The 19,334-nt window shown below is 37.0% G+C and overlaps 1 long non-coding RNA gene across 1 annotated transcript in view; it reads left to right on the forward strand.

Annotated features, from left to right (window-relative positions):
• Positions 1-2,014: 2,014 nt before the first annotated feature.
• Positions 2,015-19,334, forward strand: part of LOC103096427 (uncharacterized) — a 38,123-nt gene continuing 20,803 nt past the window's right edge. The window contains exon 1 of the long non-coding RNA XR_466213.3: positions 2,015-18,630. This is a non-coding gene — a long non-coding RNA (uncharacterized LOC103096427). The remainder of the gene's footprint in view (positions 18,631-19,334) is intronic.

Consider the following 19,334-nt stretch of genomic DNA (forward strand, 5'->3'; position numbering starts at 1 on the left):
TAAGTCATTTTACTTATCAGTGCCCTGGGTTAGTTGAAGAACAGTTGCCAGGTGGAATGGTAGAGTAAATTTTTCAGGAGTTCCTTGAAGCAGTGATGTCAAACTCCAATAGAAATGGGGCAATTAATTCATATATGAGGATCCTTTCAGACTACATATCGCCTTAGTTTCAGAATGTAACATTATCTGGGTTTAATTGTGTATTTTTCTTTATTTCTTTATTATATCTTAATCTGGCTTGGGCTCACTAAGTAGTGTTATAGACTGCATACAGCCTACTGTTTGGACATCTCTGCCTTGTACTATGAAATCACAGCTCTGGGCAACCCCAATAACACAAATGTTAACTTGAGAGTTAGGAAGACAAGGTATTTAAGCAGACTGTCATCATGACCAGCATGATAGTATTAATAATAACATATAGTGTGTAATATATAATATTTCAGTCTTCAAGGATCCAAGCTAGAAAGTATCTAAAGGTGGGTGGACAGGGTTCAAGCTCATGCTATATGGTGGCCAGTTAGATAGCTCAGTGGACTGAGAGCCAGGTCTAGAGATTCAAATCTGGCCTCAGACACTTCTTAGCTATGTGACCCTGGGCAAGTCACATAATCTCTATTGCCTATACTGTCTCACTCTTCTTCCTTAGAGTCAATATACAGTATTGATTCTAAAATGGTAAGGGCTTAAAATATTCATGCTGTATGAGTATTAGTTGTCTTAAATTTGAAGAATTGTCATTTGGAATAGTGATGTTCCATAATAGTGATTGGAATAGAGATAGTCATGTGATAGAGATTATATATATATATATTTTTTTTTTCTGCTTGGCATCAAGAAAGGAGAACTAGGAGCAATGGGATAAGGTTGTAGAGAGGCAGACTTAGCCCTGATGTCAAGAAAAACTTCCTAACAATTAGAATCAAGTCCACATGCCTTTATTAACTATGCAAGAAGGATCAGGCACTGGGATAAGTATTGAGTATTCAAATACAAGCAAAAAAGAAAAAGAAAGTCCTTGATCTTGAGATGCTTACTTCCAATGGGAAAAAAACAATATTTAAAATGGAGCTGAAAAGTGCAGAGTAGTGGCAGAGATATCTGCTTATGGTCATAGTATTGAAGGCCCCTTCCTTAACATGGAGGAACTCATCAATGGGAAAAATGAGGCATGGTGGCAAAGTGTGGACAATTAATTTAGAGTTTTCTAAAAATTGGAACAGTAGATTCCCTCTAGTTGGAGATGATCAAATAAAGTCTGAATGTGTGTGTTTACACATCCACATGTGTGATGTAGAATAGAAAGTACTGTTGGTATACAGGTGGAATATCAATCAAATACTTAAGACAGCTACCATGTTTTACTCCACCACCAGGGAATCTTCTTTTCTCCATGTTAAACTTTCTATTTCTTCAACTAGGTTGAATGCATCTAAATTTCCTTGCAACATTAATATTTTGTGATATGTATGATTTTGTGATATGAGATATGTGATAAGAGATTTTGCAATAACATCTGCATACATGTTCCACCACTAATGGTTAAAACCCAGGGTGGGAAAATGTGGGAGAACGAGAGAATTTCCTTGGGAATTAAAATTGGCCTGAACATATACTTCTTTCTCCTGAGCATTGTGCTTAAGGCAAGATATCATCTTCTTTCTCCCCATTGACTCTTCCTCTTTCCCCAGCTCCTTCACTTTGTTCTAAATTTAAAATAAATCTGAGTTATGGCTCTGTTGTAAACCCTTCTTGACTTAGTAACTAGTTGAATGAGTTACTATAGCCTTCAATATTTATCACTCCTTTGGTGGCTCATGCCTATTTGAATGTCAGCAGGCTGGTCATCAGATGGCAGAAAGACAGCCTGTCTCCAGTCACACATTCATAGCTTTTCCAGCTTGGCAGGACCTGGCAGAACTTCAGTTCAGTTGGCATGGCTTTTAATATCCCAGGATTATCATCAAACAATGATGAGGCATTGGAGTAAGACTTTACTTTAATATGTATAATATTGTCTCCATATTATAATAATATTTTATATCTATATAGAATTTTACAATTTATGAAGTGTTTTCCTAGAAATTAGGAGTCATGATGCTTTAGTGGAAAACACACCAGATTCAGAATCAGGAACATGGGTCCTATTCCAAGCTCTGACATTAAATTGTTCTGTGGCCTTGGGCAAGTCAATTAGCTTCTCTTGGATTCAATTTCTTTTTCTGAAATACAAGGGAGTTAGGGAATATGATCTATGAGGTTTTGGCCAGAATTATGATTCTCTATTTGTTGCTAATTCCTTGGTTTGAAAATAACCATTATTCTCAGAGCTCACAGAGTACTTTTAAAAAAAAATCATTTTAACCCTTCTTTACTTTTTGTCCTAGTAATAATTCTAAGACAGAAGGACCAGAGCCAGGCAAATAAGGTTAAGTGACTTGCCCAAGGTCAAACATTTAGAATGTATCTGAGGTCGGATATGAACCCACGTCTTCCTGGTTCCAGGCATGAAACCTTATCCCTCATATTACTTAGCAAGTCCATTTTGTCATTTTCTAATGCACTTATAATATATTGTGCAATGACATTGTATTTATTTGTATTCTATTGGGAAATAATTGTGATATCATGGAAGGAGCACTGGACTAGGCATAGAGAGAGATTGAAGTTTGAGTCTTGACTCTAACATTTACTGGCTTTGAGAATATCATCTCTCTCAGCCCCATTCTATAGCTCTTAGATTGACTAGGGATAGAGCCTGAATCACTGATGACATTGGTGGAGGAACCTTCTTTTATCAGTGTAGTTTGGTACCTTCTTTGTAATTTAAAGACTTAGGGCATTGTTTCGAGCATTGAGAATTTAAAGGACTTGCCCAGCTTCACATAGCTGGGCAGTTAGGGGCTTGTGTCAGGTCTTCTTGGTTTCAAGGCCAATTTTCTATCAGTGGATACCATATTGTCTATCTGTAATATATTTGTGTATATATATTTATACATACATACACATATGTATATTCTATCTGAATGTAAATCTTTGTATCATTTTATAAAATGTTACATAATTGTTTAAAGATTTTAATTTGCACAACAGCCCCTGTAGGAGAAACCATTGATCCTAGAGTCATGGAATTATGAATTTGATGGGACCTCTCAAATCATTTCAGAAGAACAATTTGTAAAGATTAAAATTAATATCCAATACTCCAAGTATATTTAATATGATTTATTAAATTCAACTTGAATCAAAGGAAAAGTGAAAGATAGAGAAACCAAGCAAGCTGCTCCCTGCCTCCATGTGGATCTACCCAGAGTAAGAGAGCCAGAGCCTGACCAAAACCAAAACTAAATATGAAATCAATGTAATGACACACATACATGAAAGGAAAAGGGGAATTGTGGGAAATGCAGTCCCCAGGGTTCAAGATTCCAATCAATCCATTCCTCCCTGTGGATCTTTGGGAGACCAGCCTCCCCAATGGATCATGAAAACATAACTAACTTATAACTTGAACTAGAGGCATATACAAATATTACAGTTTTTAAAGGGAAATTACAATAATTTGGGGATAAGAGGAAAATAAAAGAGAAAAGGAACAAAACCAATAATGGGTGAATTGACAAAACCCAATTGGGGGGCAGTCCCCTTTTGCATAAGAATGTACATTTAAAACAAAAGCATTCAACCCCCTCCCCCCCAAATTTCAATTTTATCATATCTCAAAGTTCACTCTGGATCTTCTGGTGCAGCATGTGGTCTCTGCAGGCATCTTCATGGTGCCTTCTAGATTTTGGGAGGTAGTCTCTTGTTCTAAATTAGGCTCAAATTCAAATCAAAGTTCACAAAAATAATATAGCCCCCCCCCCCCGAGTAAAACAATAATACATCCCCCCCCTTAGGAGGAAACAGGGATACACATATGAATTACAACAGGGATACAGGGCATTCAAGTCATAAGGCATATGAACAGATTATCAAAAATATCAAAGAATCCAAAGAAATTAAAAAATAACCTCTGAGTGAAATATAGAATATAAAAAAAAAACTTGAAAAAATTCTGGGAGGAATGAAAAAAGAAAAAAACATTTCACAACTCACAACAGGTTCTTGTAGTGATCCATGTCCCATAAGCGTGCAACAACAATCATTTAATAACCCAATTTAGCAGTCCAGACTACAGTAAGTTGCCACATCAAGAAAGAAAATAGAAAAAAGTGAATAGATCTCGAGACAAATGGGAAATAAAATTCCCCAGTTCAGTTTTTCTTTGCTTTTCAGGATAATGGATCCAGAACAATTGATGGTATGTTCTTGATATAGAGTGTGGTATAAGGAAGTCCTGCATTTAATACATATTAAACAGCTTCAACTTTGAGTCTCACACATGATCAAGTCATTGTGCTTTTTGTGCAGAATGTTGGTTTCTTTTACCTTTTTGTGCTTGTTGGCACTTTGCAGGTCAATTTCTGTGCTCCTTTCTGGTTCATTTCTCCTTGGATTAGACATAGTCATCAAGCAAAGTCTCATAATATTTAAATAACTAGTGGCAGATTGCCATAGTTCAAAGCTTTTTGGATGTCCTTTTATATACTAGGTGAAAGGACATCTTAGCTTATTCTATTGCATAAAGTAAAAATAGTTAAAAAACCTTTTCAATACTAGTGACATGTTTCAAAGGCAAAAAATGAGACAAGAAGGAAAAAATCAAATACTGTATGACACATGTAGGAAGAAAACAAAATATTAAAATGTGCACATTTCACAATTACATAGGTCAAGTATAGAGGCTACCTGTTTTCAAAAAATAAGATTCATTTCCTCTTAGACTTTCCATGGTCTACAGTGTGAGTGCAAATGAGGTAGATAAAGCAATAATACATTCAAGAAAATACAAAAAAAATTAGAAAAGACATAAAATGTTACAAAAGGCACATCAGGTCGATATAGGTCACTACTACAGTTTTCTTCTTTGGAGTAGTATATGTGTTGTCCTACAAGGCAATTTGTGCAAGTACAAGGATCAACCAAATAAAGTGCAACAAAATAGTACAAATCCAGCAATAAAGAAGTCTTATCACAATCAGTAGTCCAATACAATCAGTACAAGCAATTATTCATTATTAACAGAAGGTACTCATTTTGCATGGCTACAATGAATCTATGAGACTCTCTCTCCAATTTTTATGGCTGTTGGTGTAGTTAGTAGGATATAGAATGGTTCATCATAAGCAGGTTCAGTCAACCTAGTAAGTTTGAAATTCTTTATGTAGACACTATCACCTGGGTTTAAATCATGAAGCAAGAAATCTATGGGGCTTGCTTGAAAGGAGCTCCAGAGTTGTGGAGTTCTCGAAATTTTGTTTGTAATTATCTGATATATGTAATAATGGTTGTATCTCTTCCTAATTACAGTCAGGTATAGGCAGGGGCAAATGTTTGTGCATGAATAGGTGGATGTCCAAATAGCATCTTGAATGGTGAGATGTGTCTGCTTCTGAGACAAAATAGGGCCAGAGGAAGAATTTCAGGTCACTTTAAATGAGTCTTCATGGACAATTTTCCAATCATGGCTTTAAGTTATTTATTCATTCATTCAACTTGGCCAGAGCTCTGGGGATGATATGGTGTATGAAATTTAGGAGTTAACCCCAAACATGAATAAATTTGCAATAAGACCAAATTAGTAAAAGGAGTTCCTTTATCTGAATCAGTACATGCTGGCAGGCCAAAATGAGGAATAATTTCTTTCAAAAAGGATGTTGGCAACAAAAGCCTCTGTGGCATGAGCAGTAGGAAATGCTTCCGGCTACCTGGTCAGTTGATTGACTATGACCAGACAAAATTTATACTCTCCAACTTTTGGCATAGAGAGAAAAAAATCAATTTGTAGATGCTTAAACAGTGTGTAAGCAAGAGGACATCCACCAAAAACTTTTCCTCTAAAGGTGTGTTGATTAAAGGCCTGGCAGGTAGGACAAACTGTACGTACTTTGGAGGCAATTATAGTTATTCTAGGTGCTATCCATACTCTTTTAACAGAGTCTACAATGACTTGGGTACCAAAATGACCATGTTTATGAATGAATGACAAATCTGGCTATAGAAAGCTCTAGTGAGCAGGGGTTTGCCATCTGATGATACCCATACTCTATTAATCTCTTTTGCATTAAATCTTAGCTTCAATTTTTCCACTTCCTTGTCATTATAAGAAAGGGATAAATCCAAACAATCAGTAATTGTTAGTGGCATAATTAATTCAGGTCCTTCTAAGGCTGCCAGTTTGGCTGCGATATTTGCTTGGTCATTTACCCTGGAGACAGGGTCAGTGCCACCTGTGGGCGCAGAGTAGTGAATGACAGCTATAGCTTTGGGGAACTGGATGGCAGAAAGAAGTTCAGTATTAAGGTTTGCATTGGCAATACATTTTCCAGCTGATGTTAAGAATCCCCTCTGAAGCCATAGCATGTCAACAGCATGACATATGCCAAAGACATAGTGGGAGTCTGTGTAAACTGTGACTCTTTTATCCTTTGCAATGATACAGACATGTTTCAAACTGTGAGTTCTGTACCTTGTGCTCTTACATTTGAGGGTAAGGAAGCTGACTACAGAGTATCAAATTTGGTAGCTACTGCAGCTCCTGTATAGCACATGCCATCCCTCATAAAGGAAGAACCATCTGTAAAAAATATTAAATCCAAATTAGCTAAAGGGGTGTCCAATAAATCATTATGAGGTTTATCAGCAATGGACACTAAAGATGTACAATCCTGTAAAGGTTCTCTGGAAACTGGCAAATCAGGGAGCAAGGTTGCAGGATTAAGCACTCCACAATGTTTTAGTGTGATATGTTCATTATTTAATAGGGTTATCTCATACCTAGTAATCCTTTGGTCAGTAAATGCCCATGCCCTATGTCTTAATAACAATGCCTCAACCTTGTGTAGGCACATTATGGTAAGAGAGCATCCTAATACCAGATCTGCAGATTTGGTTACCAATAAAGCTTTGGCAGCTAATCTGCTAAGGCATGGTGGTGCTCCAGAAGCTAATGAGTCAAGCTGGGCTGAATAATAGGATACTGGGCATTGAGAAGGTCTCAAAAGTTGAGTTAGAACACCTGAAGCTACTACCCCTTTCTGTTCATGGACATATAAAATAAATGGTTTATCATAATTTGGGATGCCTAGAGCAGAGGCAGACAGGATGACTTGTTTTAAATTTGAAAGAGCTGTAAGGTATTCTGTTTTCAATTTAAGGGGTTCAGGGACTGAGTTTTTTTGTGAGTGCTACAAGAGGCTTAGTGATTTACCCATAGCATGGGATCCACTGCTGGCAAAATCCTGTTGCTCCAAGAATCATCCTCAATTGCTTTTTAGTAGTAGGAGCACTTAATTTTTGGATGCTTTAAATACACTCAGGAGAAATTAAATGAGACCCAGGAGTTAAAATGAAGACTAAATATTGTACCTTGGGGAGACACCACTGAACTTTGTCTTTGGAGACCTTGTGGCCTCTCTTATGTAGCTCTAAAAGAAAGTACTTTCTATCCTCTTGGCATGCTTCAGGGTTTGGTAAAGCCAAGAGCAAATCTTCCATACACCGAATTAAATGACTGTATTTAAATTTTATGGCATCTGTATCCACAGTTAAGAATTGTGTAAACAAAGTAGGACTGTCCACAAACTGCTGGGGCAAATGATCCCAGGTCTACTTAGAACCCTTCTAGGTGAAAGCAAAGATATGCCTGTAATTCTCATGAATAGTTATTGAAAAGAAAGCTGAGAACAAGTCTTATACTGTAAAGCATGGAGCTGTACTAGGAATAGAAGAGATAATAGTATTTATGTTGGAAACTACAGGGTGCCTCTTTATAAGGTGATTGTTCACAGCTCTCAAATCCTGGACAAATCGATAGAGATGCTTGCCATCAGGCCCTAAATTGGCTTTTTGTCAACCTAGTAACCATTGGTTTTGTTCTCTTTTCTTTTTATCCACAAATTATTGCAATTTATAAGTTAGTTATGTTTTCATGATCCTTTTGGAGAACTGGTATCCCATCAAGATCACAGAGGAGTATGTATAAATGGAGATTTTATACCTTTGAACTTCATCCCCCAAAAGTCCCTAGTATTTCCCCAAATTCCCTTTTCCTGCGTCCTCATGTTTTGTGTGATTGTATTTAAGTGTCTGTAACTCCTGCTTCTCTTTCTCTCTCTTTGACCTGCAACCAGGATGAATTCAGGCAGTTCTTTTGTTTTAGTTATTAATAAAATTTTATAAAATATAATAGTTATTGATTATTAATTTTTAAAACCCACAAACATTAAAATATTTTTAACAAATTTGTTGAGGAAATGGTTTTTCAGTCTCCAAGAGAAATTTATATTATAATTTCAGGAAGTTAATAGATAGAGTTCTTCCTCATTTCTGACAGAAATCTCTCCTGATGTAGCTTACTTACTCTTAACTTACTCTTATTCTGGATTCTTGGGTAAAGGGACTATAATACCAAAGATCAAGATTTAGGGTTTCAGAGGAAGAAAAAGAAATAGGGTTCTAGAGCCCTTGGGACCTGGTTTATTTCTTGGCTTATTGAACTTTAAATAGTGGGCACCATAGAGAAGGTGGATGGAAATAGGAAGTGTGATAGAATCAGAATAATGTTACTAAAAGAAATGTCTCTTAAGTAGGTGATTCTCTGCCCTCAAATCCTGTCCCTTCCTATCTCCTTTCTCTCACCCCAACTTAGAGGCTATGAAATTTATAGAAATATTCAGGTTCATTTACTGGTATTATTTTTAGACAAGTCAACCTTGCTGGAAAATTCTAGTTCCAAAAAAATCGCTTCCTTAAGTTTGGACTTATTAATTATGCTGTAAACTTTTGGCTCAGTTTCATGTCTGTGGTGGATATTTGGGGAAAGTTTTGCTACCATGATCCTCAATTCTTCCTCTTCATCTCTGAAAATGAAAATATAATAAAAAAAAAACTTCAGGGAACTTCTGGGTAAGCATGGCGGGACGCTTCCTCTCCCCAGACCCACAAATATAGACTACCTCAAAAGACCTAAAAAACATTTTCATAAGAATGAAGGGACTCTACAGTAGGGCCCAGCAATGAAGGTACATGGGATTGGGGCATTTCCATATTATAAGGGGGTGAAAAAGCTCCCGCCCAAATATGAGCTGATCTACCCTCCCCCACCCCACTTATGGAATCAGAGTCAGAGCCAGCATGCACCAGAATCAGCAAGTGAGCGAGGGGCAACTCTGGAGTGAGCAAGGGGGCACATCTAGGTCTTGGGAGCTGACTAAGACCACCAAGGACCTACCCCTGAGAGCAGTTACACTCGAAACTCCAGTGGGCAGGGAAGCACAGACCATGGGCTCCCCTGGGAAGGTAGCACAGTTGCAGAGATTTGAGAGCTTGCCTCAAGCAAAATCCTTTCTCCTTAACTCCATTCACAGAGAACCTGCCCAGCTCACTCAGATTTCTGACTTAAAAGGGAAGGTAAGTTTTCCACAGTGATGGCTAATTGTGCAAAGGAGCCCCAAACTCCTTCCAAAAAAAAGAAAAAAAAGGCAGTGATCCTCGAAAATTTTTACGGAGGAAAAACCCAGGCTACAGAGGATATACAGGAAACATATTAAGGGAGAGGATTAGGGGGATTGATTAAAAGTAAACAACTGGTTTAAAAGGATATAGCAAAAGAAGAAAGGACAGAACTAGGAGAGGATATCAAAATGCTAGGGAATGCACAAGTGACAATCATAACTCTAAACATGAATGAGATGAACTCACCCATAAAACATAGACAAATAGAGTAGATTAGAATCCAAAAAACCCTATCATATGTTGTCTACAAGAAATACACTTGAGGCGAGTAGATACTCACAAGGTCATAATTAAAGGTTGGAGCAAGACCTATTGAGGCTCAACTGATAGAAAGAAGGCAGGAGTTGCAATCATGATATCTGACAAAGCCAAATAAAAATAGACCTGATTAAAAGGGACAGGGAAGGTAAATATATCCTGATAAAAGGGAGTATAGACAATGAGGAAATATCAGTAATCAACATGCATGCACCAAATGGTATAGCACCCAACTTTCTAATGGAAAAACTAGTAGAATTGAAGGAGGAAATAGATAGTAAAACTATAATAGTGGGAGACCTGAACCTACCACTAACAAATTTAGATAAATTAAATAAAAAATAAGAAGTAAAAGAGGTGAATTAAATCTTAGAAAAATTAGAGTTAATAAATATATAGTAGTAGTCTCTCAGTAACCGAGGATGACGATTGTCTTTGTGTGTTTTCATCTATGATAGATGAGTGTGCACAAAGACACTTGGGCGTGTAGGAGACTTAAGTGGAAAAGTTGATGCACAGAGACAGTCCCACTCTCTCAGCATTGGAAGCCTGGGTCTATTGGCACGAAAAATCATTACACCTAGAGACTTCCTCAGCTGCATTGGATGGCCGTGTTGTCTTTTGTGCTCCAACACGCCCTAAGCACTCCACAGTGCTTTGCTGCATCGCCCTCTCAGCCATTGAACCTCCTTATTGGTTTCTTCCATCTGTTCAGCCAAAGCAGTCTTCACATGCTGGGTGAGCAAAGCCTTAGTTCACTAGAGGTGTATGACCCGATGGCTACTCTCACAAGGTTTAGCCCACCTGTCGAAGCCGTTGCCCGGGGTGTGGCAGCTGCCGCATGCTAGCAGCTACTAGGAGCCACATGTGAGAGCTGGATGTCAGGTGAGGGTCAGAGGCTGGAGAGCTGCCCTAGAAGGGCACAACAAGTCCAGCAAGTCATCACAAGGGTTATCCACTATGATCAGGCAGGATTCATACCAGGAATGCAAGCATGGTTCAATATTAGAAAAATCATCCACATAATTGACCATATAAACAAGCAAACTGACAGAAATCACATGATTATCTCAATAGATGCAGAAAAAGCCTTTGACAAAATACAACATCCATTCCTATTGAAAACACTAGAAAGTATAGGAATAGAAGGGTCTTTCCTAAAAATAATAAACAGTATCTTTCTAAAACCATCAGAAAACATCATTTGCAATGGGGATAAACTTGAAGCCTTCCCTATAAGATCAGGAATCAAACAAGGATGCCCATTATCACCTTTATTATTTAATATTGTGTGGTTAGGGAGGGGTAGTATCTCTGGTATGGAGCGCTTGTCGTAATAGATATATGGAGAAAAATAAATAGGGACAAAAAGGACTACATCTTCTTTTCAGCAGCACATAGTGCATTCACTAAGATTGACCATATATTAGGTCATAAAAACATGACATACAAAAGCAGAAATAATAAATGCAACCTCTTCAGATCATAAGGCAATAAAAATAATGATCAGTAAGGGTACATGGAGAGCCAAATCAAAAATTAATTGGAAATTAAACAATATGATTCTCCGAAATCGGTTAGAGAACAAATCATAGAAACAATAGTTTCATTGAAGAAAATGACAATGATGAGATATCCTTTCAAATTCCATGTGATGCAGCCAAAGCAGTACTCAGGGGAAAATTTATATCTTTAAGTTCATATATTAACAAATTAGGAAGGGCAGAGGTCAATGATTTGGACATGCAAATCAAAAAACTTGAAAGTGAACAAATTAAAAATTAGAGATCCTAAAAATTAAGGGAAAAATTAATAAAATCAAAAGTGATAGAACTATTGAACTAATAAATAAGACTAGAAGCTGGTATTTTGAAAAAACAAACAAAATAGACAAAATACTGGTCAATCTAATAAAAAAAGGAAAGAAGAAAATCAAATTAACAGTATCATAGATGAAAAGGGAGAACTCACTTCCAATGAAGTGGAAATTAAGGCAATCATTAAAAAATATTTTGCCCAATTATATGGCAATAAACATGCCAATCTAGGTGATATGGATGAATATTTACAAAAATATAAATTGCCTAGATTAACAGAAGAAGAAATAGAATTCTTAAATAATCTCATATCAGAAAAAGATATTGAACAGGCCATCAAAGAACTCCCTAAGAAAAAATTCCCAGGTCCAGATGGATTCACAAGTGAGTTCTATCAAACATTCAAAGAACAGCTAATCCCAATACTATACAAACTATTTGACATAATAAGCAAAGAGAGAATTATACCAAATTCCTTTTATGACACAAATTGGTACTGATTCCAAAGCCAGGCAGGTCAAAAATGGAGAAAGAAAACTGCATACCAATTTCCTTGATGAACATAGATGCAAAAATCTTAAAAAAAGGATACTAGCGAGAGACTTCAGCAAGTGATCAGGAGGGTTATTCACTATGATCAGGTGTGATTTATACCAGGAATGCAAGGATCATTCAAAATCAGGAAAACCATCCACATAATTGACCATATCATCAAGAAAACCAACAAAAATCACATGATTATCTTAATAGATGCAGAAAAAGCCTTTGATAAAATACAACACCCATTCCTACTAAAAACACTAGAAAGCATAGGAATAGAAGGGTCTTTCCTAAAAATAATAAATAGTATCTATCTGAAACCATCAGCCAACATCATCTGCAATGCGGATAAACTAGATGCATTCCCAATAAGATCAGGAGTGAAACAAGGAAGCCCATTATCACCTTTATTATTTAACATTCTACTAGAAACACTAGTAGTAGCAATTAGAGAAAAAAAAAAACAATTGAAGGTATTAAAATTGGCAATGAAGAGACCAAGCTATCACTCTTTGCAGATGATATTATGGTCTACTTAAAGAATCCTAGAGAATCAACTAAAAAGCTAGTGGAAATAACAACTTTAGCAAAGTTGCAGGATACAAAATAAAGCCACATAAGTCATCAGCATTTCTATTTATCTCCAACACATCTCAGCAGCAGGAATTAGAAAGAGAAATTCCATTCAAAATCATCCTAGACAGTATAAAATACTTAGGAATCTATCTGCTGAGACAAACACAGGAACTATATGAACACAATTACAAAACACTCTCCACACAACTAAAACTAGATCTGAGCAATTGGAAAAACATTAACTGCTCATGGGTAGGATGAGGTAACATAATAAAAATGACCATCCTACCCAAACTTATCTATTTAGTGCCATATCCATTGAACTTCCAAAAAACTTTTTTTTTACTGAATTAGAAAAAACCATAACAAAGTTCTTTTGGAAGAACAAAAGATCAAGGATATCCAGGGAAATAATGAAAAAAAAATACAAAGGAAGGTGGCCTTGCAGTACCATATCTCAAACTATACTATAAAGTCATCAAAACAATTTGGTACTGGCTAAGATACAGAAAGGAAGATCAGTGGAATAGACTTTGGGTAAGTGACCTTAGCAAAACTGTCTATGACAAGCCCCAAGATCCCAGCTTTTGGGACAAAAATCCACTATTTGATAAAAACTGCTGGGAAAATCAGAAGACAGTGTGGGAGAGACTAGGTTTGGATCAACACATCACACTCGACACCAAGATAAAGTCAGAATGTGTGAACAACTTGAATGTCAAGAAGGAAACAATAAGTAAATTATGTTAATAGCAAATAGTACACATGTCAGACCTTTGGGAAGGGAAAGATTTTAAAACAAGCAAGACTTAGAAAGAGTCATGAAATGTAAAATAAATAATTTTAGTCAAAATTAAAAAGTTTTTGTACAAACAAAACCAATGTAACCAAAATTAGAAGGGAAATAACAAACTGGGAAACAATCTTCATAACAAAAACCTCTGACAAAGGTCTAATTACTCAAATTTACAAAGAGCTAAATCAATTGTACAAAAAGTCAAGCCATTTTCCAATTGATAAATGGGCAAGGGACATGAAGAGGCAGTTTTCAGTCAAAGAAATCAAAACCATTATTAAGCACATGAAAAAGTGCTCTAAATCTCTGATAATCAGAGAGATGGAAATCAAGACAACTCTGAGGTATCACCTCACACCTGGAAGATTGGCTAACATGACAGCAAAGAAAAGTAATGAGTGCCGGAGGGGGTGTGGCAAAGTCGGAACATTAATGCATTTCTGGTGGAGTTATGAATTGATCCAACCATTCTGGAGGGCAATTTGGAACTATGCCCAAAGGGCACTAAAAGACTGTCTGCCTTTTGACCCAGACATTGCACTTCTGGGTTTGTACCCTAAAGAGATAATAAGGAAAAAGACATGTACAAGAATATTCATAGCTGCACTCTTTGTGGTGGCAAAAAATTGGAAAATGAGGGGCTACCCTTCGATTGAGGAATGGCTGAACAAATTGTGGTATATGTTGGTGATGGAATATTACTGTGCTCAAAGGAATAATGAACTGGAGGTATTTCATGGGACCTGGAACAACCTCCAGGAAGTGATACAGAATGAGAGGAGCAGAACCAGGAGAACATTGTACACAGAGAGACTGATACACTGTGGTATAATCGAATGTAATGGACTTCTCCATTAGTGGCAATGCAGTGATCCTGAATAACCTGGAGGGAGAACACTATCCACATTCAGAGGAAAAACTGTGGGAGTAAAAACAGCAAAGAAAAACAACTGCTTGATTACATGGGTCAAGGGGACATGATTGGGGATATAGACTCTGAATGAACATCCTAGTGCAAATACAATAATATGGAAATGGATTCAGATCAAAGATACATGTAATACCCAGTGGAATTGTGTGTCAGCTATGGGAGAGGAGGGGAAGGGGGAAGGGAAGGAGGAATAGAGAATGATTTTTGTAACCAGGAAATAATGTTTGAAATTGACCAAATTAAAAAAAAAGAAAAAATCTTCAACAAATAAGTAAAAGATTTGTATTTTATTTTTGTCACCTTAATAATGAGAGATAAGTGTCCTAGCTGTGACTGCTGACATATTTGTTTTCCATTATATAAGCTTGTAAAATATTCCTAGAAAAAGCTTCAAACATATTTGATCTTTGGAGAGTTGGAAGATTAACGAGTCTCATAAAAATGATAAATTAAACACTTCAGAAGTACATTTGCAAAATCAACCATCAAAGAGTTAGAGTAAAGAAATATTAGGACTTTATAAGCCCTCTAATTACCAGGACCACAAGTATGGTTTCTATTGTAGCAACCTTTCTATCCCAAGGAGACCTTTGTAGAATTACCTAGTAAATTCCATAGATGAGCAGGATTTCCATCCTGGATGTAGCTATCAATTGAGTTGTTCCCCAGAATACTGAAAAATCAGTCTAGATTTTGCTCTAATGGTAATGTCTTTGCCTTCAATTTTTGTAGAAAGGAAAACTTGTATTTTTTTGAGTAATATTAAGAATAATAGCCAAAGATTTCCTTTTTACTTGAAAGTTGTATTGCTCTTTCCCATTTTTACTAGTTTCTGCATTTTGCAACAACTTCTCAGATATATGTAACAAATTTTGCACTGTGAAACTAGCTTAGAGAGGCAAATCTAGGTTCATAAGCTAACTATCTACAGGAGTTCAGCACCTTCTTTTTAGTTAAACCAGGGCCCTGGAAATGTGATCCCTCTTACATCTAATATAAACTCATTAGTTTGGCAAGATAAGCCTTCTATAATCTGGCTCCAATCTCCCTTTCCAGCCACACCCCACATTTCTTTTCTTTATTCACAATTTTATAGTCAAATTGATCTACTTACTCTTCCCCATAACTTGCCATTCTATCCCCTGCCCCAATCCCTTCTTCACACAGATTGTCCCTTATTCTTGGCACATATTCCTTACTCCGTTCTGCCTCTTAGATTTCTGCTTCCTTCCAGGCTGAGCTCATGGACCACATCATATGGCATGTCTTTCTTGTTTTCTCTAGTTCAAGGCTTTCTTAATCTGAGATCTATGAATAGATTTCAGGGAGTCCATCATTCTGAAAGGGAAGGAAATTCAATCTTTATTTTCACTAAATTCTATGTGAAACTTAACATTTCCTTCAATTATGTAAAAACATGATTGTGAGGAATCCATAGGCTTTGCCAGACTTTCAAGGATTCTTTGATTAAAAAATGTTAATCATCTTTGCTTTATCTGTGTAAGAGAGGAAAGCAGACTCATCATGCTGGAAGACCAACTCAAGCGGCGGAAGGGCAGGAAGGGGAGAGAATTCTGGAGAAGGAACAGAGGAACTGAGAAGATCCAAACAGTTGAACTCACTTCTCTTTGGGAAGCCCACTAGGGAGGTTGGTCTGAGCTAACCTCTGAGCCTGGAGCATCCTCCCGTGAAGCCAGACCCCAGTGTCCAGTGGAAGAAAACAAGAGTGGATAGGACTTTGAGAAAGCTATCCACAATGGGAAGATTTCCTCTTTATCCCTCTAAATAGTCCTTGAACTCAATATCATAGCTAGGAGAGCTAGGAGTCAGAACAGCTCTTACAGTTGACCCCAGAAGGTCAGGCAGGCAAAGCCTGACCCTGCAGAACTTGGGGAGAAGGGGTTCAATTTCTATCTTTAGGGACTTCCTATTTCCTACCTTCCCACTACCTTATCCCACAAACTCACTTGCTCTACCTTTCATGAGTTTCTTTAGAATAAGTAGTTGTTTACTAGATCAAGTGCCTGCTTCATAGAATCCAAGAAAGGAGAGTTGGAGTTTGGGGGGAGGAAGTTACACTTCTTTCCTCAGAGAGGGAGAAGCTGTCTGTCCTGTACTTTATTTCAACCAAGTCTCTGAGGGAATAGTAACCTGTGATTCTGAAAGCAACTAGAGTGGGGTTTACCAGGGAAAGAGTGAGGGAAACCAATCTATCCCCTCTCTCCACTTCTTGGCTCCTTTCCATTTCTACCACACTCTGGTCCTGAATTCAGTGGTGGGGGACTCCCATTTCTCTCCCTTCATTACATCTGTTAATGTTCTAATGTTCTCTCTGTCTCTCTGTCTGTCTGTCTGTCTTTCAGTCTCTCTCTGCCAAATTCTGTCTTTCTCTTTCTCTTTCCAATAATGGTATGTAAATTTGTTTTGGTCAGTCAATTAACATTGATCCTAGAGTCATGGAATTATGAGTTGGATGGGACCTCTCAAAAATCATTTTGGAAAAACAACTTTAAAATACTTTTAACATATTTGTGGAGAAAATGGTTCCTCATTCTCCAAGGGAAATTTATATTATAATCTCAGGAACTTAAAGTCATTTTTATGTACACTGTGTTTAGTGTTAGATTCTGTGTTGTATCCTTTTAGGATGTAATCTTGTAGAGATCATGGGCCATTTTTTTTTGTCTTAATCTACTCAAAGACTAATGTCTTACAAAGGTTAAGTGCTTTAAAATGCTTTATGGTTTTGATTGGAGCCATCAGGCCCCTGAATATGGAATTAAGAATTGAATGGATAGACTGGAGATCTAATGACTGTGACAAGGGACTTTGACTGAGCAATCTAGTGGTAACATGAGAGGAAAAAGTCTGTAATACCAAATTTATTCAGTGCTCACAATACTCTTGTGGCATTTGGCCACAATCAGTTTGTATACTAAATTAATTATCCAGTAAAGGAATGTAGTATGTCAGTTGCCTACTAGGTGAAACTCTCCTTTAGCCACCAGCCCAGTTTCTCTGGTTCTGAGTCTTTCTGGCACATGGATAGAATTGTTACTCTAAAAGGGAACAGTATCTTCACTCATCCTCACTCTGTTGATTATTTCCTCTTAATCTTGAATATAGTTTGCTTCCTATATGTTTACATATCATCTCTCTCATTAAATTGTAAGCTCCTTGAGAGGAGGGACTTTTGCTTCTTTTTGCATCCCCAGGCTTAGCACAATCCTGACACCTAACAAATCTATTGATTGTTTGAATTCAGACACATTTCTGTGGCATTACTGATGCTCTACACTTCTCTACCATGTCGCAGAAGCCATCTCACCTTGGAAATCTATGTTACTGGACTTTTCACACTAGAAATATACTTTATCTCCAAAGTCCCTTCCTCTTCTCCAATCCACTGTTTCTTCCTAGAACCTCCATGTCCAGGGCAACCATATCTTCTTTCCTTTCTCTTGACTCTGAGGACTTTTCCCACTACTGTCCTTCACAGGTACCTTCTCTCTCTTACCTTGTCTACCCAGGACTACCTTTTCTTTTGCTTGTGTTTGCACTCTCAAGATTTATCGTAGTTCCTGAACATAATAGGTGTTTAAGAAATGATTATTGACTAGTTGATTTTCTCCCTGACACTCTCAGATCTCCCATGGAGATCAGGAAATGTATATCTCCAGAGTAGTGAAGAGAAAAAGAGGCCCCTAATTTTGGCTGCCAGTGGAAAGATATTATACCATCCTTTTTATCATTCATTCCTGAGACACTTGGTGAGGAAAGGGAGGGTCAATCAATTTCTCCTGCCAATGACCCACTTCTGGTGATTCTCATGGGGACAAATGATACTGTCAGATCAATCTAAAAAGTATGTCATTGATTATAAAGTCTTGGGCAAGAAGCTAAACATGGTACCATGGTACACACCAGTTTCCTTCTGTTTTCTATTGAAGGCAAGGGATATAAAAGAGAAAAAGAAAAGGACTCAAGAAGTGAAAGATGGTGTCTGACAGCGTGATTTAGACTTCTAAACCAATGCTTAAAATATAGAGATGGCAGATTCTTGGCTAGAGGTAGAAGGATCCTAACAAAGGCTGGTAAGAATGTATTTGCTGGGTACCTTGTAAATCTTATGAAAAGGATTTTATACTAAAAAGCATGGGGCTGGGGGTGGAGGGGGGGAAGGAAGATAATGACTATATCTCCCAAGTTTGCATGATAGAAAACATTTAGGAAACGGTCAATGGAAGGATAAACAGATGAGAATGTTATTGTATTATACTACTTTTTAATTTTTTTAATTTTTGTTATCTCATTTTAAAAATCTATTGTTTCTTTTTGTCCAGGTTTTCATGTGATCCTTGTGGAAAAAATTATTTTTCCTTTTAAAGTCTATGCTTGCAAAGAATTACTTATTCTTTCTTTTTGAGGATTTTTAGATTTGTAATGATTTTTCTTCCTCTGGTTTTGGTTGTCTTTGATGTACTCATCTTCTGATTTGGGGTTTTCTTTGTGAACCTTAAAAATTCCCAGACCCTACTTCATAAGATTGGATTAAGACCATTCCCCATTTGGGCAGTGAACTCTACTTAGATCAGGAATGTGAGAACTCTACTTCACCTACTTAAGTCTGCCCTAGGGGAAGATAAAGTTGTAAACTCTTTTTTGAACAATGAAAAGTACTTAAACCCATACTTATAATAAGGCAAAAAGTTCTTAAGATAAAAGTTCTTAAGATAAGTACCTATAAAGGTTAAGCAACTTGTGAATTTACAAGGAACAAAGAACTGAGAAACTTACT

The sequence above is a fragment of the Monodelphis domestica genome, chromosome 4 (assembly GCF_027887165.1).
Source record: "Monodelphis domestica isolate mMonDom1 chromosome 4, mMonDom1.pri, whole genome shotgun sequence".
Classification (NCBI taxonomy): domain Eukaryota; kingdom Metazoa; phylum Chordata; class Mammalia; order Didelphimorphia; family Didelphidae; genus Monodelphis; species Monodelphis domestica.